Consider the following 24,525-nt stretch of genomic DNA (forward strand, 5'->3'; position numbering starts at 1 on the left):
TCCCACCTCCAACAGTGCTGGTAGGCACACAAACAAGACTAGCAGAAAAGGGCTGTTATGAAACAGCAGCTTCCTGATCTCACATAATCATGAAACATTTGGCACTTTATTATAGAAAAACACAAGAAAACCAAACAAGTAACAGGGGTAGAACACTGGAACACCTTCTTATATAAAACAAAAGCTGCATGATGGCAGTTCCTTTTTTTTTATCACAAAAGCATTTGTAATTATTTGTTTTTTTAAGCCTACATACCTCTTGTTCTTATCACAACAAAGGAGAGATGCTTTTAAGCACCCCTTAAACAACATATTATGCTGAAAGCCTCTGTGCCACCACTGAGCTAAAAGCAAGTTAGCTCTTAGCTTTCACTTTCATGCTGGTCAGGCTCCTCTTCTGAAATGTCATACTTTTGAAGGATATCAGAGTAAAACTGGTATTCTTGAAGGCAAGTGGGAATAGGGAGCTGGCGAACATGCTGGTCTGAATGTAAGCATTCACTCTTTAAAAGAGACCTGATCTCCAGCCTGCAGAGGTGAGCCAATGTAGGAATCGAATCTGAAACAAGGGCAAAGTGTTTTTTTTTTTTTTACACTGCAATTCAAGGCTTAACACTCGCTTCTAATGTAATTTGGTTTGGGCCATCCCAAATGCAAACCAATGTGAGCTGATTCAGCTGCTAATGGAAAAAGCGTTATTATTTTAAATGGATGTTCAATTCATAATTGGGCATATCTGCAGAGGGTAGTCTTTTTCAACATGGAGGCTTCCTTTCAGCAAGCCAGGGTTGGGGTGAAAATTAGTTCTGGGATGAACAATCCTTCTCTTCCTGGACAAATGGCATGGGACCTTTCATGTATATGAAGTAAAAAGGACATTGATTGTATGTCTCATCTGAAGAAAAGCACTTAAATCAGAACTGCAGCACCAGACACCATGCTGGGGTTCTGATAGAAAGTATAAGATTAGCTCTAAGCTTGATTTGGCCCCATGACCTCGAGACCCAGGAATGCGATTGTTACCTTCAGAAGGTAAAATACTCGATTTCATGAATCGGAAAGTGCCATGTGAATCTTACATCACCCTAATTTGTCTCTCTCTCTCTCTCATATATATATATATATATATATATATATATATATATATATATATATATATATATAATCTCACAACATTTTTCTATTTGTTTTTACATGCAAAACAAAACTGAAATTATGCATGAAAAAAAACTGGCAAATATTTTGTACAACTAAAAAGAAAACTAATTATAAAATTAGATAAATGTCAACTGTCAGGGTAGATTCAGACTAGAACAGCCGTGCTACATATTGTTATCTGATCGGATTGATCACTGGGTAGCTCCAAACCCTTCCTCCTGGTCTCTGTGCTTCTCTCCCCCGACACCTTCTGAAACAAAGCACTTTACTCCAGGCTGCTGGTCATATGCTGGTGCAGCATTACCAAGATTCTTGAAATGCTGCAAGACAGACACAGAAGCAGTGGATAGGACACAACTGCTTTTAATTCCTTTCAACATGATGTAGCCCCATCTGAAGTTCAATGATGCATCTGGCTCTGCTCTTCAGAGCTGCTTGGATTCCCTGCTAGCTGATCCCTATAGTTCTCCTCTAGATGATTGTGAGGAAGATGGGCTTCAAAGTGCTTCCTCCCCCCCACCCTAATATTATGATAGCAACCCCATCATTAAAATGTAATCCCAGACGCAGACCCCTTTCAATAATAATAATTAAAAAATAATAATATTAAAAAACGGTGTTAAGGGGCTAAAAACATTTGTCCCATATTCTTTGCCTTGAAGTCAGGGAGTTAGAATTTATTGAGCAGCACTAGCACTGGAGGACTAAAAACAGAAATAATCCCAAACTGTTACGGCATCTTTTTGGTCTCTAGGATAATAGAATAATATTATAGGTGTTCATTTTTACAGCGGCTTTTAAACTTGCTAACACTTCAGTTTTCACAATATGGAAAGCTTAGAAATAACTGGTTTATATCAAAATTCATATTATATGTGGCATTGATAGGTTTAGAGGAAAAATTAGCAGGAACAAATACTATTAGCAGGGACAAATACTTGAAACATTAGCATTATTATTTTACTCCTGAGATCCACACTCTCACAGGGATTAAACTACGGCTTGAAACTGCATTTTTCTAATTAGCACTCCACCTTTCTCTGGGGGGGACGATGACAGGGAGACGACACCCACTTTTCTGTCACTGAAGAAAGCGTTTCCTCTGGGAGTTTATCTCACTCAGTCGTGGTATATAATCTGGTGCTGGTTACAGCGTTGCCAGAGTGATGAAAAAATAAAATGTGATTCCTAAAGAATTTGTTATTTCATTTCCACGTTGTTTTTTTAAATAATTTACTCAGACTGTTGGTACAGATGTTAGACAAAAAAAAATGAAACACCAGCCATAACACTGTACTGTAAACCATGAGATGTCAAGGACTGCCCTGATTCAACCTAGCCCTGAAGGTGTTTAAATACTATTAGGAATAGTGACAATTACTCAGTGTTTACCACCTCTAATTCCTTCAGGGAAGTTGGGACTGGAAATCTGCAGCAAAGTCTGGTTCTCCAGAATGGCCCAGTCTCACCACGTTTCAGGCTGCTCAATGTGAAACATCATTATTTTGTTCAGTCTTGTAGGTCTATCGTCAGTCCTCCATCGTCTGTCAAATGTGTGATCTTGCCCATCTTAATCGAAACCAACAGGAACATGATGATTTTATAGATAGCAAATACGTATCTAGGATTAGGTTTGGAACAATAATATTTTATTGTGATATTATTGATCATTTGTTTAGTCTTGATTTTATGTATTGTATTGTTCATTGTGTTTCTGACAGTCGTCTGCATCTATAAAGAATCAAGGGGGGGCAGTTAAGTGCCATGTAATTGTTGTAAATGCTGCAGAATTTATTTGCAGTTATGCACTGCACACTTACCTATCCACAATATCCTGCAACAAATACATTATTCACCTACAGGCTGTATTGTAAAATCACCAACATACATTTACATCAAATCAGTTGGATTGCTGAGAAGAGAATGCTCCTTTGAAGATAAGGGGGTTTAGAAATCGTCTCTTCAGTAACAATATCAATTAAATATGACCCTCACTTTTTTTTTTTTTTGATGTTCAAAGAAGAAACTTTTGGAGCTAAACCTGAAGACAAACACCAGAATCCTGTGCTTTGAAAGTGAATGCGTCATTTACCATTGACACATACAAAAGACTAAGACAACAGCACTTCTGAAATAACTTTATATAACACTACAAGGTCCAAGCTATAGCTGAAATGGAAAAAAAGGCTGCTTAAAAAAAAAAAAAAAGCAATTCTGGCAAACAATACATGGCTTTTCATTCTGGACAAAATCTCTGAAACAGATTGTATTTTCCCCATAAAGCATTGTTCAGTTTCTTGTATATGGGGATAGCAGGGCAATAATGGGTTGGAGAGGCACTAGGTTAGAAAGAAGTGCATTAGAAATTATTTGCATATCACATACAAGGAGTATTGGCTATTTAACACATGATCCCTCTGATTTAGAGCATAGCTTTAAGCAACTCTTTAGCAGCATTGGGCTGATAGCCACAGAAGCAAGATGAATGGCTCAACAGGTCAATGCGCCCACTTCAGAATCGTGTGTGCAAACACCAGCTCCAGTGTGGTACCAAGCCTGGAGATAACAATTAGAGAAGCAGTGAGTGTTTCTGATATTTATCCTCAGTGGTGAGTTTCCAATGGCACCCATGGAGTGTTCATGGTTCAAGTGTGAGACTCAGTTATCAGAAACAAGTGAGTACCACAGAAAATTGACCAAACGGGCCAACTGACACTGATCTGGGTCTAGTGGCCATTATTTGTGAAATTCTTGGAAACGTTTTGTTACGTTCTATATTTTAATGAAGGGACTGCATTGACATTGTGAATGAATTTTTGTAGATTATTCCGTATTCCTTCGAATTTAAAGATGCAGCCCAAATTTCCCAGCCTCAACTTGAGGAACTGTGGTATTGCTTGGCAAGTAGAAAAATACGGGGGTTCTGATTAGAACTGAGCCTAATAACAAATCGCTGCTGTGTGGTAAACAGGAAGGCTTGCTTGGAGCTGAGGTGATTGGGTCCCGATTGGTTGTGGGGGTTGGGGGGATTAAAGGCTACTGAACCACAGCCATAGCTACACAGGTGGGTGCTGAGCGAAAGCTTGCTTTGTTTGCATCGAGAAGTTTACATCAGGCAGTCACAGCTTAATGCACGCATCACTGTACTGTACTCGAATTTAAGACGCAGGCCATTTTTTTTTAAAGAAAATATGGTTAAAAAGTGTGTCTTAAATTCGAAGGAATACGGTACTTACATGACCTGTGTAGTAGCTGTGAGGTGCTGTGCTGTACCAAGAAGACAAGGGTACCGAGGGTATACAAGTGAAAATGAGGTATAGCCCGGCTAAATAAAAAAAAAAAAGTTATTCTTTTTATTTATTTTTAATCAAAAGGTGTTTAATTACTATCGACTTTCTAACAATGACCATTCAAAAGCAAGATCATGCAAAATAGGGTCTGGGTAAGAGATGCTGAGCTATTTGGTACATTGTTTTTTTTTTTAAAGGGTAATTCACCTGGTTTTTGTTGTTTTAGGAATTAGTTCATATAATTTATCGGCTAGGGGTCTGGGCATATCCTGGGGTGTTTCTTTGAGACATTTACTGTCTTAGGTACCAGCAAAGTAAACTAAAAAAAAAAAAAAAACACATATTATATATTTCAAAATACAGCTTCCTGAAATTCAGTGACAGGTGCTGGGAATGAAACCCCCCAGGGACTTCACAGCAGTGGTGCCCTGCAGTCACACAGCATCATTAAAGGTGTGCGCTTCAGCAGCCTCCCAGCACTGTCCTGGCTAATGGACTTTTTACACATCTGAAGTAGGGATAACCACTACATGAACACCTCAATTTCAACCTTTATTACATTTGAATTTAATTGCCATATGTTTGTAACGTGAAGGAAAGGAAATTGAATGAGTGCTGCTGTGAACCAATTGTAAAGATATAGTGCCCTATTCCTAAAGCTTTAATAAATAAATAAATAAATAAATAAATAAATAAAGTTTTTTCCCCAGTCAGTCTGTTTTTTATGAGTAAAATATAGTGCTGTTATAAAGCCATCAACAGCCTGTAAATATTTTAACATAATCATTTTTATTGGACTACTGTATGAAGCCATTATATAAGGAAACTTAACCTAATCCTTGGGAAAAAAAACACTAAATAGGCTAAATAGGTATAGGATGTCTCCTGTCAGAAGAGAAAACTGTCTCCCCAGTAATACGGCAGAGTTTGTGCCATAGTGTACAAAAATGGAATGTTATATTACGGTGGGATTACATTATAACTATGGTGCCACTATCCTCAGAGCTACTTTTCAAAAGAACCATGTCAGAAGAAACAACTGTGTTTCAGAGAACTGATTTTATTGAGTGTTAGCATTAAATAACTGCACACAGGTATCACCGTTTTTGTTATTTTGGACCATTTAAAAGCCGCTATAAGCATACCAGTGCCATAATTCAAATGTAATCCTAGGGTTAGTGCACATCAGTTTTACAAAAGATGACCAACAGATATTGGAAGCGTGCATGTCAAATTCTCAGCACGCTGGTTCTTTAACAAAGTCCTTGATTGCTTTAGAAATGTTTCTTATAGTCCTTGATTGCTTTCGAAATGTTTCACAACTAAAGTCAAAAATATGTTCAATACTTTTGCTGCAGAAAACAGCAGAACTTCTAAAAGTTCCTGGGGTCAAAGTCCAACTCCATTGTTGCAGACTGCAGTTGAAGGTATGGAATGTGCTGCCAAGTTTTTGATTTTTTAAAGAAATGAAATGAAGAAATAAAAATGAGCGCTGGGACGAACAAGGGATTTTCATGTTCGGGTATTTGCTCAATTTAAATATTCGTTCGTTTTCAAAAAGCAATAAAAGCCATTATATTACTCAGAATGCAGGCAGAGAGCATAGCAGCAGGGGCAGGGGGGGTGGTCCCTGTGTGTGCGCCTTTATTTTACAGCAAAACATTACAATATGTAACACATTAAAGTAGAAAAATATCCCAGGAGTAAAGAATACATTGAGTAGGCCTTACTTTACCCCTAGTGAATTAACTACAAAACAAAGGATGCCAAATAACAGTTCAAGTTAAAAGTAGTTTGACTTATTCTCAAAATAAATAGTACATAAAGCTGACACCGCATTTTATTTATTTTTTACTCCTTGCCATTTCTTCACAGTAAACAGTGACCATAGACACGTTTTCATAAAGTAATAACATGAGGTTTACTTGTGCCTTTTTGTAGCTCAACAAGCAAACTGAACTTAAATACTTCAAATAAAACAAAAGTGGAAATGGCGTTGTAAAATGAAGGGGAAAATAACTCACTGTTTTGGTTCTCGTTTATTACATTCCACATAACAAAGTTGCAACAAAAAAATACATAATATATAATATCTATATAAAAATCACAACACATTTCCAGCAAGTTGGGCACTGTTTAAGCAAGGCATTTCAGAATGATGTGTTTGCCTTTTTTCTGTCCCATGAGATTCTTGACCCAGATGGTTTTCCATAGAGATCACTATGCGTGCGCACGCATAATCTGGTTTGTTTACTTTCTGCTGTCTAAAACTTTTAAACAGAGGCACAACAGCTGCTGTGTTGATCCTGTTTATATACATACATATACATATATACATATATACATATATATATATATATATATATATATATATATATACACATACATACATACATATATATGTATATATATATATATATATATGTATATATATATATATATATATATATATATATTGTAAGATAGCGGGTTGTGTGAGACAGCAGGGAGGGGGTTAAAAACCTCCCTGAAGAAAAAATGGCACCTTTTTGTATTGTTTAATTGTATTGCTGTTTTCTGTTAATTAGTTTTTGTTAATTGTTTTATTAGGTATTATCCCCTGCACCCGGGGGTGATTAAAAATTAGAACCGGGTGCAGGGTATTTAAGACGTGCAGCCAGGCTGCACGATGCTGCTGAGTAGAAGGAAGCAGAAGAGAGGTGCTCTGCTTCCGAGCAGTCATTGAAAAGTAAGTGCTGGAGACCTGCGAAGTTTGTTTGTGTTTGTAGTGTCAGGTAAACGGCTTAGCCATCCTGCAAGTTAGTCAGGGAATAACCTGTATAGTTAGCGCTCCAAGAGGAGCTAGGTGTTTATTTTGTATTTTGTATTATTTTTGTGTTTATTAAAAATAGTGCAACCGCGCAAGAAAATCCATTTCAGTGTCCTGGGTCGTGTTTTTAAAGGGACAACGAACCCGAGTGGGTCAAGTCTTTTACTATATATATATATATATATATATATATATATATATATATACATACCAGGTATGTTTTTTTCCTTTGTACATAACCTATTGTTACAAAAAGGAAAGACTGATTGATTGTATTGCTCCTCTGGACCTTTGATACAGTTTCTAAGGTAAGATTAATCTATTGCACTATTGAAATATGTGAGCTCTCTTGAGCTACAGTTTTACATGATACAAAATGCAAGTTTGCAAAAGGAAAAAACACATTCGCACTCAAATTCTAATGATTCATTCATTACACCGTGTAACAATTATTTTTTTTTGGTTCCTGGCTAGTAAGTGTTATTTCCTAATTGCTTATGCCTCAAAAGCATAAAAAACGGCTATTATTCCCCGCTTTTGTAACCAGGACAGTGATATTTTGAAATTTACCTATTTTCCAGAACATTCCAGATAGATTCAGTGCTGAGTAAACTTGGAGTAACTTCTAGAACTTTCTAGAACTTTCCAGTAATATAAATAGTAGTATAAATACAGGGGCCTTAAGCCCACCAGTTCAGTTTAGTTCCAGCTGCCTAAGTGGATACATATCTGCATTTTTCTGAGATTTCATCAAGAGGTTGCAAGCATCCGGCAGACGCATTTTGCTATGTCTGCGGCCAATTTATCAAGACAAGAGCGAAAAAGTACTCCGTGGAAGCATCTGCTAAGATGTGTGAGGCCTACAAGGCATATTTCGGCATGCCTGTCGGGGATCAAGACAAAACCTGGGCACCTAATTTCACCTGCAAAAAAACTCTGGAAGGTAAGATGGACAATTGTTGCTCGGAATTGTTATAAAATTTGTTAATTTTTAAAATTGTAAAAGTTTTAATTTTAAAATGTTTTACAATTTTCAATGTTATTGAAAAAATATATCATATATGAAAAATGTTGCGAGAATCTCCTACACATTAGTCATGGGTGAAATAAATGTATTTTTGTAGGATGGTACAGAGGGGAAGAGAGAGCCATGAAGTTCGCTATCCCAAGAATTTTGCGGGAACGCATTGACCACTCAAGCAACTGCTACTTCTGCATGGTGGACCCTTCCAAACGTCGGACTGGCAAGAATGCACCTGCTATCACGTATCCGGACCTTCCTTCATCCATCGCCCCGGTGCCACACTGCCATGAGCTCCCCGTACCCACTCCTCCAGAGAGAGAGCAGCCGTCTTTAGAAGAGAGCAGCAAGTCAGAGAGTGAGGAAGACGTTGTAGATCCAGATGACAATTTCAGAGGTGGAGCTGAGGAGAGAAACCCATACTACCAACCAAAAAGACCTCAACGACTTGATTAGAGATCTTGGTCTCACCAAGTCCAATGCCGAGCTTTTGACGTCTAGGCTCAAGCAGTGGAACTTGTTGGATGAAAGTGTGCAAGTCGCAGATCAGAGGAAGCGTCACCAACCTTTTTCCAGCTTCTTCACCCGTCAAGATGGGCTCTGCTTCTGCCACAATGTGACCAGTCTGTTCGAGGCAATCAGAATCGCCTGTAACCAGAATGAGTGGCGCCTCTTCATTGACAGCTCATCCAGGAGCCTCAAAGCCGTGCTGCTCCATAATGGTAACAAGTACCCGTCTCTTCCCCTGGCTCACTCGGTGCATTACAACAGCATCAAGACCTTGCTGGACGCCTTGAAGTATGATGAGTACGGCTGGGAGGTCATAGGAGACTTCAAAATGGTGGCATTCCTGATGGGTCTCCAAGGCGGTTTTACCAAGTTTCCCTGCTATCTTTGCCTTTGGGACAGCAGGGACACCAAGGCACACTACCACAGGCGGGACTGGCCACAGCGGACCGAGTTCTCTGTGGGGAGGAACAACGTTAAGTGGGAGCCACTGGTGGACCCCCGGAAGGTGCTGATGCCACCACTGCACATCAAATTGGGCCTTATTAAGCTCTAGATAAGGAGTCGGCAGCCTTCAAGTACCTTCAAGACTTCTTCCCTAAGCTGTCTGAGGCAAAGGTCAAAGCCGGTGTCTTCGTCGGACCACAGATAAAGAAGATCCTGGAGTGCAATGAATTCCCCAAGAAGCTCACTAGTAAGGAGAAAGCGGCTTGGAACAGCTTTGTCGCAGTGGTTCGGGGCTTCCTGGGCAATCACAAGGCTGAAAACTATGTGGAGCTGGTTGAGACTCTGGTGAAGAACTACGGCACAATGGGCTGTAGGATGTCCCTCAAAGTCCATATCCTTGATGCTCATCTTGATAAATTCAAGGAGAACATGGGAGCATACTCTGAGGAGCAAGGCGAGCGCTTCCACCAGGATATACTGGACTTTGAACGCCGCTACCAAGGACAGTATAACGAGAACATGATGGGAGACTACATTTGGGGGCTGAATCATGAAAGTGATTTACAGTACAATCGTAAATCTCAAAAAACTACTCGCTTCTAAATCTTTTGTAGTCATTTTTGTATTACTTTAGTATAAATACATGTTAATTTGGATTCATATGTTGTTTTTTTACTTTATTATTATTTATTTCTTAGCAGACGCCCTTATCCAGGGCGACTTACAATTGTTACAAGATATCACATTATACATTATTTCACATTATACAGATATCACATTATTTTTACATACAATTACCCATTTAAACAGTTGGTTTTTTTACTGGAGCAATTTAGGTAAAGTACCTTGCTCAAGGGTACAACAGCAGTGTCCTTCACCGGGGATTGAACCCACGATCCTCTGGTTAGGAGTCCAGAGCCCTAACCACTACTCCACACTGCTGCCCTATGTGAACGAAAAGACACAAATTCGACAGTTCTCATTGGAAATAGGTAAATTTCAAAATATCACTGTCCTGGTCACAAAAGCAAAGTTTGTGGGGAATAATAGCCATTTTCTATACTTCTGAGGCATAAGCAATTAGGATATAACACTTACTACCCAGGAACAAAAATTGTGTTACATAGTGTTATGCAGGGCTATCGATCTCTTCCACCTCAATCTTTGGATTGCTTAATCTCCAAAGAATATGACTCGCATGCACACTAAATTCAAGGTTTATTATAAACAGCCTTTAAAAAATATATAAAATAGCAGTCTGTCACTTAGTCACAATATTATGTAATAAAGCATTCAATAGCATGAAATATAAAGTAGATTAAGAAAATTGCACAGGATATGCTATAAAAAAAGCAATTTGTATATTGAAACAAATTATAATAAACTGCAGCGAGATACCAAAATTGTTTTTGAAAGGAAACAATAAACAATAAAAGTCTGTGATTGTACTGTTCATCTGCCTTGACTACACAGTCATGCAAATCGTGATTACACAATACGATTGCAACAAGATGTGAATGCTGCATGTGTACAATCATGTATGTTTTAATTTAAATACAAAGGTAATAGTCCAGACAAAAAAGATGAATTAGTCTGGTTTATAGAAACTATTAAAACATTAAAAAAAGAAAGTTTTTATCCTAAGTGAAGTGATTTTTCTCTTGCAAGTTGTGTGTTGTAGGCCTTAAACTCTTCTGCTTTCAGCCACACAGCAAGCATACTTCCCACAAACATTTTTCCTGGGCCTTTCCCAGCTGACAGATATTAGAAGGTGGGTGCAGCCTAGGTGAAGGACTGTTGTAATTGAAATGAGTCAGAGCCTTTATTTTATAATTAAACTAGCAGAAGTACAGATCATTAAGAACACGCTCAATTGTAGAATAGAGGGCAGGAGTGAATGGGGGGAAAAAAATAACTGACTCACATGTTTGAAATCTGAACCTGGTAAACTTCACATTGGTTGACCTATTAACATATTTCTTATGTCAAATGAAATGCCATGGTTTGATCGAAAACAGGCGAGGTAAATCAGATTGTGCCACCTTATTTCATGGTATAGTGAGCTTGTCTGACACCTTCCGACAGTTAGTTAATTTTAGCAATGTAAATATGTCGTTGCGACAGTATGAGAGGTACATTATGAAGCTGTACAGCACAATCATTTTCTAATGGAATACAAATCAATCACATGCACAGCTGGCATATACTTTCTAATTTCTCTTCCACATTTTCGAAAATTAAATGAAATGAGCCTTTAAGCATTATTTCTGTTTCTTTAAATGTGAAATGTAGTTTAGTGTGTATTATTCTATGTGCTAGTTTGCAGCTAATCACCTTTTGTGTCTAAACTTCAAAGTACGTGAACAGAGGCAAAATGGGCACCACTGAGCGAAATTAATCACATTTTCCTCTACGGACAGTAAATCCAGGACATCGACACATGTGCCCATTGGTGCCACTTGCAATGTGGATTAATGGTACGATAAGGGTGGTTCTGCAAATATAGACCACCAGGCCAAAAAAAATGAAGTAGAGTATTATGTTAACCTTTGAAATGAACAAACAATAGTACTTTTTACAGCTTCACAAGGTGCTGTACATTGAAGTTTAAGGTGACATAAAACTGCAGAGCATTTTGGGAATCGATTTAAATAAAAAAAGAAACAGGTTTTTAAACAATTGCGATAAGATGATGGGGATGAATATAAACACACTCGGTTGTGTGGTAGTATCTTACACTGGGACTTTATATTCAAATCCAGGCTGTGCTTAAATGCTGTTGGAGCGAAGACTAAAAAACAACCAAACAAAAACCCTAAGTTTAATATAGGACCACTGGCCTTGTAACACAGAATCATTTCATTTAGATCAAAAAGGCCTTTTTATACCCTATTTGGTGAGGATTTCAATGATCTCAGGAGTGGTCACTTAGACATTGACTGACACTATTCAGCCATGGGTGACCCATTGGGTTAATTCATGTTTTCCAGAAAATTAGATTTAAATCAGCTTGGTAGAAATCGTCATTGACATTACCTACAAGTAATGGTCAGAACCAGTACTTCAGATACGGTTTTGGGTCTGGGAGTAACTTATCCTCTAATTTTAACACTTACAGAGTAAAATATATTTTCAGGGGGTAAAATGCAACATTACCTTGAAGTCATGAGTAATCTTGATAAATACTGTACAATCTTTAATGGTAATGGGGTAGGCATTAAAAAAAAGCAAAGAGCCTTCCATTTTAACTGCAGTGTTACTTTGAACTACTGTACAATCACGTGTGTGTTCTACAAGGTTCTTTATCGGCATTTTTTTCGAGGCATCACATTGACTCTGCAAATTAATTACCTTACTTATATTTTAACATTAAATTCTTAAACTCAGTGAACATGTTAACTTCAATATAAAGCCATACAGATAAATACAATAAGGAAATGCATTAATAAAGTTATAAAACAGGTTTGTTTAATATTATAGGCACCTTTTTTTAACGGTTGCCTCCGACGATGTTTCCAATTGGATTTGTAGCTGGACTGAGGTGTTTATGCTTCAACCTGTGTAGCTTCGATTTTGTTTTTATTCTCATTGCGATCGGCTGTAAAGACAACAGGGCTAGCTAGAGATTGGATAATGTTTGTTGGGTTGGTTTTTCTTGTGTAAATGAAGACATTGTATTCAGCATGGCGAATCCGCTATGAATGAATGGCGATGAATGAATGATGATGATTTCAATTGCAGATGATTTATGAACTGTGAAGGGCGCTCAGGGACGGATGACTGTGGTGGACACTCAGGGTGCCCGACGGCTACCTGCGTGAGGCCGGCTGGAAAAACATGAACAGTTACATGCATCCTAGTGCCACCGCCCCTCCGAAAAGACGAGGCTGCCAAACCATGAATGAATAATAATAAATAATTAACATGCTCCACAGTGGCGCCCTGCCCCCTATCCCCTAAATATTGAAATTAATGAATATCAGCAGCCGAGACACGGCCCATCCCCCAGAGCTTGACTGCGCTGGAGGAGAGAGCCCAGCCTCTCCAACCTGACCACTCACCCTGCAGAACTAAATACAAACCGCTCAGCACTCAGGTAAAGAAAAAACCCCTACCTGACATATTTTTAATTTGAGGGGGAAACCTCAGGAAATCCGTGGCTGAGGGTAGCCCTTCCTCCAGGCTCTATAAGCGGTCAACTCCTGTTTCGGCTTCCCAGCGCTGACTGAGCAGCCGAAACAAAAAGAAGCGACATGGAAGAATAACACAGAGCTTTTATACGATTACTGAGGACGTATTGGTTAGGGGTGGATTCTCCTTTGCAGAAAAGCAACCAAGTTTACAATTCTGGGAGATGTAGTTGTTAGTGGAAGTTTTAGGGAAGGCAGACAAGCTTCAGAATTGCTATGCGTATTTGAGTCTGCATTGCGAATAAGGATGTGTAATTCACTTTCACCAATTACAGTGTGAGCTTTTGTTTAAGCATATTTTTACACATTAATTTTAAATTGAGTGCGCATTTAGAATTTGCTGGTACGCAGCTTATCTGGACCGCTGGTCAGAACTGTAAATGATGGCTACGTTATGCTATAAACCATCTGTCAAAAATGCTTTTAAAAAAAAAAAAAAGAAAAAATATGACACTTGTAAAATTCAGAATAGTTTTGAACTAATGAAATGATTTAATAGCAGCTATCCTTTTCATTTATTTATTTATTTATTTTATTTGTATTTATTTATTTTTGCTACTTATGTGCTAAGCAGATGAAGCCACTTCAGGACTCAGCTCCTAATATGCTAGGGTTCTTTCACTGCATCGAGTATAAAAAACCATCTGCTGGCAGGAGTTGACTATTTTAAAATCAGACCTTATAAATAAGGATATGGTTGCCATGGTAACATACATTATAAAATGAGGTCCACAGAAAATCAGGTGAATGTCTTAAAAGTAAATGTACTGTTCCATAAACAAGAACCAGTTTAACAAGTGTTAATAGAAATGGAGGTTTTAGATAATGGACCCCAACACTTCACATACATCTCCTGTCTTTACTGCAAAAACAATGTGATTGTTTGGTTACCATGTTTCGCACAGGAGCAGAGAGTTGAATCCAGCCCGCAGAAGGTGTGGAAGCCACTCTTTGTACTGATGCTGTGCATGTGAAGTGCACCTTATGACGTGGTATGAAGTATTAAAACGATCTTTCAACCCTGTTGGCCTTCAGATACAATTAAATCGTTTTTTATAGTTGTAAAATATACCAGTGCAGTGAATGTTTGTTTTGCCTGGGACTAAATTCACATATGGTATGAGGAAGATCCATGGCCTGGTTCTGGTGCATGTGTACCAGTGGAAAAATTGGAAGAGAAAAAATAAATCTCAATATTGAAGCAACAGCACTCCATATGATTGTAAACATCAGAATGGAAGAGAAAAAAACTGTGCTGTCAGATTCCACGTACTTCTTTTATGCTCTGAACACTCTTAAACTCAGGGGAGACGTTCAAGGAGGACACAGAGATGTTTTGGACTCCTGTAAGTGGATTGTTCGTGTACTGACTTGCAATATATCCAGACAACTTTTAAGTAATCAAGAGAAATCACACAGACCCATTAAAATTTGAAGTTTTAACGAATCAGAGCAATATTTGTACTCCTTCGGTATATTAAATGCTTAAAAATGGATTGCGTGGTTACAGACCACGTCGGATTCCAGCTAATAGGCAATCCTGTGCCTTTACAAATTTAACAACGTTAACACTTCAATACAATTATGGTTATCACGTGTTTTGCCCTTAGGCCAGACATGCAAAACACTAAAACGCACACCACTAAATCCTAAAGCATCCAATATGTCACTCTCTAAAGCTAAAATATAATTCCTATCCCTACAGAAATATTTCAATGTAAGTGAGATATAAATTCAAGATTATGCTTACCTCCCAATACATGAAAGTTTTGTGTAGAATATAAGTATAGACAAGAGCTGTCTTCGAAGGCAGAGGCTTCTGAATACGACCAAACAGCAACCAGCTTTTTAGAGATCTTCAGAGAATGGACCAAACAGCTTGTGTTACCAAGTTGAATGATACTTTACTGGAGTCTTGCCTTGGCTTTTCTAGAACTTTTCATAGAACAAGGGAGAAAGGGTTTTAGGGTCACATGTGACAATGAGGAGGTTAAATGTCTAAGAGATACAAATGGCAAAATCATAGATGTAGAGAAAAAAATAGCAAATATATTAAATGATTACTTTTCACAAGTTTTTACAAAGGAGGATATGGACAACATGCCCCACATGTTGACCTGCTCCTATCCAGTTTTAAATAACTTTAGCATAACAAAGGCAGAAGTGTTAAAGGGACTAGGAGCTCTTAAAATAAACAAATCCCTGGGCCAGATGAGATCTTACCAATAGTACTCACAGAAATGAAAGAAGTTATTTACAAACCGCTAACCAAGATCATGCAACAGTCTCTTGACACAGGGGTTGTACCGACAGACTGGAGAATTGTAAACGTAATACCGATCCACAAAAAGGGAAACAAAACCGAACCAGGTAACTACAGACCAATAAGCCTGACTTCTATTATATGTAAACTTATGGAAACTTACCAAAATGGAAAATTACCTATATGTTAACAGTATCCTTGGAGACAGTCATTAGGGTTTTAGGAAAGGGAGATCGTGTCTAACTAACCTGCTTGACTTTTTTGAGGATGCAACATTGACAATGGATAATTGCAAAGCATACGACATGGTTTATTTAGATTTCCAGAAAGCTTTTGACAAAGTCCCGCATAAAAGATTAATTCTCAAACTGAACGCAGTAGGGATTCAAGGAAATGCATGCACATGGATTAGGGAGTGGTTAACATGTAGAAAACAGAAAGTACTGATTAGAGGAGAAACCTCAAAATGGAGCAAGGTAACCAGTGGAGTACCACAGGGATCAGTATTAGGTCCTCTGCTATTCCTAATCTACACTAATGATTTAGATTCTGGTATAGTAAGCAAACTTGTTAAATTTGCAGACGATACTAAAATAGGAGGAGTGGCAAACACTGATGCAGCAGCAAAGGTCATTCAAAATGATCTAGACAGCATTCAGAACTGGGCAGACACATGGCAAATGACATTTAAGAGAGAAAAGTGTAAAGTACTGCACGCAGGCAATACAAATGTGCATTATAAATACCATATGGGAAGATACTGAAATTGAAGAAGGAATCTATGAAAAAGACCTTGGAGTTTATGTTGACTCAGAAATGGCTTCATCTAGACAATGTGGGGAAGCTATAAAAAAGGTCAACAAGATGCTTGGATATATAGTGAAAAGTGTTTAATTTAAATCAAGGGAAGTAATGTTAAAACTTTACAATGCATTAGTAAGACCTCACCTAGAATACTGTTCAGTTCTGGTCACCTCACTACAAAAGGATATTGCTGCTCTAGAAAGAGTGCAAAGAAGAACGACCAGAATTATTCTGTGTTTAAAAGGCACGTCATATGCAGACAGGCTAAAAGAATTGAATCTATTCAGTCTTGAACAAAGAAGACTATGCGGCGATCTGATTCAAGCATTAAAAATTCTAAAAGGTATTGACAATGTCGACCCAAGGGATTTTTTCGACCTGAAAAAAGAAACAAGGGGTTACAGTGGAGATTAGATAAAGGGGCATTCAGAACAGAAAATAGGCACTTTTTTACACAGAGAATCGTGGGAATCTGGAACCAACTCCCCAGTAATGTTGTTAAAGTTGACACCCTGGGATCCTTCAAGAAGCTGCTTGATGAGATTCTGGGATCAGTAAGCTACTAACAACCAAACGAGCAAGATGGGCCAAATGTCCTCCTTTCGTTTGTAAACTTTCTTATGTTCTCATGCTTTTGAAAACTTGGATATACTTCATGTTAAACTTTTTTTGTAAAACAGCCCAAAAACCAATGACACTCAAAGTGATGTTTGGAAATTTAAAAAGTCCATTTCACCTTGCTTGCATGCAAGAGTTTAGAATAAGCTGTTAAATATATAAACATCTCCCGTTTCCAAGAGCACAGTGAACATGCAGCTGACATTGCTAGTGCCACAATGACAGCTGAACCTGCAGTCGCAGAGAAGGCATTTTGTTAAAGCCCAGATTATTTCTCTGTAAAAGTCTTGCTGGGGACCGCATGGAAGGAGGAAGGGGGAAATTCTTGACAGGCCAGATCCGGCCCGCGGGGCTCAGCTTTAGCATATTTACAACTATCACACAGAAATAATTAGCGTTGCTTAAACTCATTCTTTAGGTTTGAATCCCTGACATAAATTACAGCAGTTCAGCCTGACAGGGTTCCTTTCCCTCCTCCTGAGATTCCAATTTCGTTAACTTTAGTTCCAACAGAATTTGTATTTCCCAGTTCTTCAAGGCAGAGCCTTTCTACTCCCTGAACAGACGCAGACTGACAGCCAGTTTCAAATTCCTTGCAGATGGCATGACCATGCCTGTCTGACAGATTGCGGAATCCTTGAAAACCATAGCAACCCAAAACATCACACAAACAAACAAGGCTTTTCCATTTGTTACAAAGAAATTAAATAGTAAACTTCAGTAAATTATTTGCATTGTCAGAAATGTGTTTTTTTTAAACAGAATGTTCTTAATGAGTTGTTCTGGGAAATTACATTGATCCAACCCCTGAGAAAAAGACCTAGAATATAGTACTGTGGAGTTTAGTCTTGGCTTACTTGTATTCCCCGTTATGATATTGCTATTACTACACTTATGCATTCTAAAAAAAAAAAAAAAATGTTTTCAACATGCATATAATCACATGGTCATGCAGCTTAACAGGTCTAATTCTCAAACATGTCCATGTGCAAAAAGTTGGAATAAGCAGTACATGCAAATAAATCAATTGTTAAAATCAATTATAATCATAATGGGTGTAAATGTACCAATACATGTAGTTACAACAATAAGACATGGCCTGACCACAACTGAAACTGTGGGACAAACTGGAATGTGCATATCAGATTCAAACTGTGTGAATAAAACACTAATTCCCATTAATTCTGCTTGGCAGCCCTGTCCCCACACTAATCTGCTGTGGGACCCAGAGGTTCTGGTTTAGATTAGAGCTGTGTTAAGAGCACCACCAAGAGGCATACACTGTGTCTCTGAGAAAATACAGTACAGAGAGAATCTGCAGCTACAGCACAGCATGACAGAGCCCTACCCCTTTGTTCCTCTGTACAGAAAATGTCTCCAAATGTTTCTCTAAATAATGCAATCATAGCAATGAAGATAAACTGTATTTGCATTGATTTGAATATTATATTTATTGCTGTACCTTCTCATGCTATAGGTTATCGCTTTTATTATGGGAAAACAGATGCTTCTGTGTTAACGAGAAGCAACATCTCAACTGGCCTAGCAGGTAAACTGTCTTGGGTTCTAATTTCTGGAATACCAATTTTGTGATGCTGTCGATCAAAGACATGGATGCTCAATTTCTTAGCGCAGCTTGCTACTTAATGTTACAACTGTCATCAAGAATGTGTGGTGCACATTTAAATGCAGGTCTCTCAGACAGTATACATTAAGAGCTAAAGTAGCATTCCTATTTTTAAAATGTAATTTGATCAAACTTAATCGCTCGGTATCTACTACAAATTGAAACACCTCGCTTATTACATGATACTGACATGCGTGGGCTGCTGACAATTCACAGCTGCTTGATTCTGCACGTAGCAGGCTATGGGTCAAAAAAGGCAAGACACCCCCCCCCCCCCCCTTCCCTCAAAAAAGCTTATTTTTCACACTGTAATTGATGAAAATGAATTGCACATCTTGTTCGCTGTGCAGACTCAATCTAAAGACAGCCATCTCTAGTTCTGAGCCAGAGCAGTCATGGTGTAACACTACTATACTGCACTCTGCATCTTTACACCTGGTTCATATCAACCACCACCCTATGGAAGCATGGTTGCCTCTGCACTAACAGTGCTCGTTGGAGTAATCCTCTAGGCCAATGGTAGTAGTGTCCATTATGTCATTGCAATCACTCAGGTTTTTATACATGTATCTCTAAGCACAATACATAATAAAAAAATGCTTCACGTTTTAAAAAAAATAAATAAAAAAAACTAAATGTCGCGTTGAAAAAAAGGAGATACATTTATATGGTTTCTGAAGTACTTTATGATGTTCCCCAGAGAGTTCTGAAAAAAGGGCACCAATTCCAAGATGCTAATGTAAAAAACTGATTTTTAGTGAATTTTTATAAGAGAGTCAACTACAGCCAAAAAAAAACCTGGTCCCAGGGGAGCATCCCACTGAAAAAACGAATGGTCCGTAAAAGGGTTAACTACATAATATATAACTACAAGATATGTATTTTCCTACTTTTATCTGTTTTCTTTTATTACAGGTGTGTTTATAAATTAATATTACAGCTCCCTTTGATACAATAGCAAGAATCATCTTCAAAGCCACCATTAACTGAAACAGCTTTCTATGTGAAACAAATACTAACTAAATAACTGTTAAACATTATGACGGCATGTTTTGAAGTGGTATGTAACATCCTGTACACTCCAGTAATTACATTTTTCGAATTGCTTCCCACTCATCTCATCTTCGTATTCTGGTGTGTTTTTTATATGTACGTCGAGCGAAATTGGCGGCTCAGTGAGAGCAATAAGTTGCATTAGAAATGGATAGATAAATCTGCTGCACGAGGTAACGGTTACGAGGACCAGCACTGGTATTTACATTTACTGGATCCAAGGGCGACCCAAGCCCCAGTGCATTATTTGTCAGGAGGTTTTGTCAAACTAAACTCTTAATCCTACAAAATTGAGACTCTGTTTTATCTATAAAGCATTCAGAATGTGAAACAAATTACTTTTTTAAACAAAAGAAACAGGAACTTTGCCATCAGCAACTTTCAATGAGTAAAATGACAACATTCCTTAATGAACTTGTAGCGAAGATTCAAGCCCAGGAATCTCATTAAGTTAGGTACATTATATAAATACTTTACTTTCTACATATACATATACATATAAATTAGTTTCAAAATGCTGTTGTGGCAAGTGGTCTGCAGGAAAAATCCAAACACCAAGGTTGTCCCTACATTGAAAAAGGTTGGGAACAACTGCTCTAGGCAGATAGCAACCTGTAGTGGCTAGATCTGCCCTCAGTCACAGGCTTCCCCTTTTGATCGGATTAAACACAGTTACTCATTAGGTGTTGTACGTGTCTGTCACTTTCGGGTGGGGAGGGTGTGCGTATGGAGTCGCTGAGAGTGCAGTCTTTCAGTTGATTGGACAGCGCACATTAACCAGCAAATCAGTGCTTTGAATTCGCTCTGCAAGAAAGCACTCACTGCGATACTGGACCTCTAATGTGTCCGCTTTGGTTTATCCTTAGACATAATATGTTAATTTAATTAAACAATGAAGGAAATGTGAACCAAACTGTACGATGGACTCCTGTAAGCCTCCTGAAAATATTGGTGGCATAGTGTTTCTGATTTCACGCAAGTACGTCAATATTAACTAAATGTTCATTCAGTTACTGTTTATGTACTTACAAGAAAGCATTACTGTGCATTCAGTCTCTGTTTTTATGGGGCCAGCCATATGATACTGGGACACTGAAAATTCTCTTCAGTGACACAAGGTTCAAAAGGAGCCCTGCACTATGTTGTAAAGCCCCAATGCATTTCAGGTTAGAATAAAAGAAAAAGCCCAGGCAGTGTTTGTTTGTTTTTCCTTCAGGAAGCTTAAAATACAAATGTCCTGACTTTCTGCTCAGTATGTTACAGCATCATCTTGTGGAGTACACTGGGTTGGTCCCCATGAGTAAAAAGATACCAAGTGATAGAAATGCAATTGCAGTTTTAAAAAGCCTCTGCTGTAGCGCTGGTGTCGATGAAGATGGAGGATGGATTTCTACAAGTGAAAAGAGAATTCAAAGAGCCCCGATGTCAAAGAGCATAGAAAAGCTCCATTTGGCGGTAAGAAACACAATATATTTTGTTATTGTTTTATTTTGGCGCATGTCTTGTGCAGGCGTTAAATGGAGGATAACGCAGTTGATCGGCTGTCACGCACCAGCGTTTTTCTCAACAGTTTCTAAAAACATTAAATCAGAGGTTAGTAAATGCTTATTTACTAGATGACAAGGTAGGAGTTAAAAAACAACTGCTTATTACGGAAAGGGTTGTTGTCGATCATGTTACTGGAAATGATTGATGCTATTTTCTCTTTATTTAGGGTCAGATGTAGGCTATGTGGTATTAAACCAACCACAATTAAAACCCTACAAATAGGTGACAGCCAGGAACAGCTACTGTACAATAATTGTAGTTATTACCTAATAAATGTTTTGGCTGACCTGTTTCAGATATTTTCTGAGAGCTGAAAGTTTATGAATGGTCTGCTCCTAGCCATGCGATCCAGTCACATGGCCTACCTCTTTTTCACAAGTCAAGGCTGTTTAACACAGGGGTTTTCCATGACAATTGTATTTTTAACCTACAGTGCCACATGTTTGTCACATGTTATAATTCAGGCTTTTATGTACAGAACACATGCCATCTAGTGGTAAAATGCTGTAAGTGGCCAGCATAACAGCAGCCTTTACTGTTCTGTTTCTAAAGTTTATTTCCACTTTGACTGCTGAAGCCAATTCTTCCTACCATAATGCTAGAAATGTCCTTCTTTTAAGTGTAAAAAGGTGATTCAATCCGCCCTTTTTAGGTTATGTTATGGCTGCGCACCAGCGTAAGTGTTACGCCATTTTTTCTTGGCGATGTAAACCAAGCTGTTGAGTAAAATAAATAAAAATAAATAAAATACAAATTCAAATCCAACAGAAAAAGCAATAATGTATAAGAGAAAACTGCGTTATACAAGTATGAAGAAAGAAAATGTGAGCAGATATTTCCTTTGAACTGTGCCTGTGGAGTGTTTAATAACATAAGTCTATGCTCCATCCAAATAAAGCTGCATTTACAGTATAATGGAATTTGAACATTAAAAGCAACATAACCTTTTCAACTTGCCCTCTTCAGTCCTTTAACCTTTCTCAGTCCTCCTCTATTCTCCTGCACTGGTATAGGCCTACTGCCTCCGTTCCTTTCCTTTCCTTTGCTGGGAGTGCCTTTAAGGCCCCTTCCATGCTATGCATTGGCTAATCGACAGTGGAGACTGCTGACGAGTCAGCTCCCGAGGATCATGAGTCATAAAAGCCCATTATAAGATTTCCCAAAACAAAACAAAAAATTAGTGTTTACTCGATTCTGTTTTCTTTTCATAATATACTCAGTTTTCCACCTAACGCAGCACAAGTGCTGAGGGCTCTCTGCAGATTTCTCTAAGCAAATTACTGGGAGGAAAACTGAGTCATTCAGTGCAGTGTGCCATAGGTGTTGCTGTTTTTGTCTGCAATGTTACATAAATAATATATGGGAGACGACTTGCAGTAAATACTTAAGCCAGTTACTGGTACTTGGATATACGTGGCTGCATGAGCAATTGAGGATTTCAATTCGTTTTTGGCACTCAGCAATTTAAAGTTATGTCCATCCAGGCCGAGGAGGCTTTGGCTGTAACAGTAAAACCAACACCGTTCTACTCTCTGTCTGGGAAGAACAAAACAAAATTGCCTTTGCCCTGTGTTTCCTTGAAAATAGACTGCCATCGTAAAAGCAGTAAATTCAGAAAAAAATAAAAATGCTTTTGCAGCATTCTGCAACGGCTTCACTGAGGTTGATAATTTATGAAAAATATCAAAACGTCAGGTTCTTCAGATAAGAAGTGGCCTGGTTTATTATCTCTGCCTGACGAAAATAAGTACAACAAATCCTACACAGTCATGAAACTTTAACTGTCAGGTTTTTCAAAGGCCTACACCAGTATGGCAGCCAATTACACAACAGTCACAGTAGTTGCCCCTGACAAGGTAATATAAATTAACTATCGTGACTCACAGGGCCAAACTTAATGGGAAAACTAGGATAGCCACAATTATTTGAATGCCTTTCTACTTATGTGCTTAGTTTCTTGATAGATTGAGAGTTAGACGTAGTCAAAATGTGGAAACAAATATTATGGTTTTCCTTGTTGAAAATGCAAAACATGAAAAAAAAATCTTCATTAGGGTAGCAATTTGTTTGTAGCACTTTTTTATATTTTGGGTAACCATGGCCACTAGATTAAAATAGATGCTTGGGAAGTGAAGCTGGTCTAGCCACGTTTCCACACGTTCGCTTCACCAAGCAAGCCATCTGTAGCACAACAGACTCACTGTGCTTTAATGGGATCTTTTTTTAAAAAAACATTTTGCTTTCTGGTAAGAGGCAATACGGAATTCATCATCGGTCATAAATGTGACAAAGGCTTGATCTGTATGTACCAGTGTTAAAAATGCATTGTCCAGGGACTTAGCATGCAAGAAACACAGTAGTCTCTCCCAGACGCAAGGCTTTTCCTTTTTTTTTTTTTTTTAACAAGGCATTGATAAAGAAAACTATCTGACTAAAACATTTCACAATCAGGGATCAGCTATATACAGTAAAGATGTTTTTATAACTCGTCCCCTTTTTCTAGATATCCCTTTATTCTAACTTTGCTGTACATGTGAAATGTTTTAGTGACATATTAAACTCAGACCATTACAAGCACTGGCTGACAAACTGAACACACTTCACAGGAAGAAAATAGATTCATTAAATCTACTTGTTGCATCTACTGGAAAAGAAAAAAAAATCCTCATTTAGACATTACTGGCTTATACTGAATGCTTAGCTGTTTTAAAAACAAAACAAACACACTATCAAACGTTCAGTCTTTGCAATACAGACTGACACTTTGAATCCCCTTATCTTAAATATTTAAGTGCCCATTAGAGAATGTACAACATGTGTCAGGGTTGCTTAATACAATTTGGTTCAGCTTTCTTTCTTGAATCCCCCCCCCCCCCCCAACGAACATAGTCACTGTTTTTTTACATTTGTTACTCTGTTCTGTGCCCTCTTTCTAAACCCTCGTTTAAGAGTTTTTGAACAGAAGCTGATCCGTTAGAAACCAATATGGTGCTCCCTCGCTATAAGGATCTCGGTTATAACGCGCCTCAGATATAACGCTCCTACAGCAGGTCCCCCAATTCCCTATACTAGAGATTCATGCAATATTTCTACAGTAAATACAGTACTGGTGTTCAAACTGTAAACAACTTCTCACTAAAACTGAAGTGACAGACAAGCCAGGCTATTTATAGTTTAAAAACTGCTAATT

The 24,525-nt window shown here is 38.1% G+C and overlaps 1 pseudogene; it reads right to left on the reverse strand.

Annotated features, from left to right (window-relative positions):
• Nucleotides 1-362: 362 nt before the first annotated feature.
• The window catches only part of LOC131737360 (ankyrin repeat and SOCS box protein 3-like), a 33,589-nt pseudogene continuing 9,426 nt past the window's right edge, over nucleotides 363-24,525 (reverse strand).

The sequence above is a fragment of the Acipenser ruthenus genome, chromosome 6, assembly GCF_902713425.1.
Source record: "Acipenser ruthenus chromosome 6, fAciRut3.2 maternal haplotype, whole genome shotgun sequence".
NCBI classification, from domain to species: Eukaryota; Metazoa; Chordata; class Actinopteri; order Acipenseriformes; family Acipenseridae; genus Acipenser; species Acipenser ruthenus.